This window comes from Schistocerca gregaria, unplaced genomic scaffold (assembly GCF_023897955.1).
Source record: "Schistocerca gregaria isolate iqSchGreg1 unplaced genomic scaffold, iqSchGreg1.2 ptg000043l, whole genome shotgun sequence".
Taxonomy (NCBI): Eukaryota; Metazoa; Arthropoda; class Insecta; order Orthoptera; family Acrididae; genus Schistocerca; species Schistocerca gregaria.
Genome location: NW_026061702.1, coordinates 9,515,156 through 9,516,522, shown reverse-complemented (window position 1 = coordinate 9,516,522; position 1,367 = coordinate 9,515,156).

Genomic DNA, 1,367 nt, shown 5'->3' with positions numbered 1-1,367 from the left:
GCTTTTAGTGTCTCCGCATACCGCAGCACGCGACATAGCTTTGCAGACGATAAATGTAAACGTCTCAGAGAGAAATGCGGCCAATGTGACGATCTGGCTTTAAGTCGATTCGATAACAAATGACGATAAACGACGGATTTCTCAGGTTTTTACTACATATGAACACTTTTCACATTCTCCCGTGCAACGCGGCTGCTAGTCCTCCTCTCATGCATAATCTTAAGGTTGGACCTCATGTCCAAGCCACCAAATCCGGCTAAAAAGTGAATAATCAATAACTAAAACTTGAAATGTACTACATCTTAGTGTCTACTACTTGAACTTAGAAGCTTCATCTGTGTTCTACTATGGTGCTTTTAGTGTCTCCGCATACCGCAGCACGCGACATAGCTTTGCAGACGAAAAATGTAACCGTCTAAGAGAGAAAAGCGGCCAATATGACGATCTGGCTTTAAGTCGATTCGATAACAAATGATGAAAACGGACGGATTTGTCAGGTTTTTACTACATATGAACACTTTTCACATTCTCCCGTGCAACGCGGCTGCTAGTCCTCCTTTCGTGCAAAATCGTAATGTCCTAGGTCATATCCAAGCCACCAAAGCCGGCTAAAAAGTGAATAATCGATAATTAAAACTTGAATTGTACTACTTCTTACTGGCTATTACTTCAACTTAGAAGCTTCTTCTGAGTTCTACTATGGGGCATTTAGTGTCTTCGCATACCGCAGAACGCGACATAGCTTTGCAGACGATAAATGTAACCGTCTCAGAGAGAAAAGCGGCCAAAGTGACGATCTGGCTTTAAGTCGATTCGATAACAAATGACGAAAACGGACGGATTTCTCAGGTTTTTACTACAAATGAACACTTTTCACATTCTCCCATGCAACGCGGCTGCTAGTCCTCCTTTTATGCAAAATCTTAAGGTCCTAGGTCATGTCCAAGCCACCAAAGCCGGCTAAAAAGTGAATAATCGGCAACTAAAACTTGAATTGTACTACATCTTACTGGCTATTACTTCAACTTAGGAGTTTCTTCTGTGTTCTACTATGGTTCTTTTAGTGTCTCCGCATACCGCAGCACGCGACATAGCTTTGCAGACGATAAATGTAACCGTCTCAGAGAAAAAAGCGGCCAATGTTACGATCTGGCTTTAAGTCGATTCGATAACAAATGACGATAAACGACGGATTTCTCAGCTTTTTACGACATATGAACTCTTTTTACATTCTCCCGTGCAACGCGGCTGCTAGTCCTCCTTTCATGCAAAATCTTAAGTTCCTAGGTCACGTCCAAGCCACCGAAGCAGGCTAAAAAGTGAATAATCGACAACTAAAATTTGAATTGTACTACTTCTTACTGGCT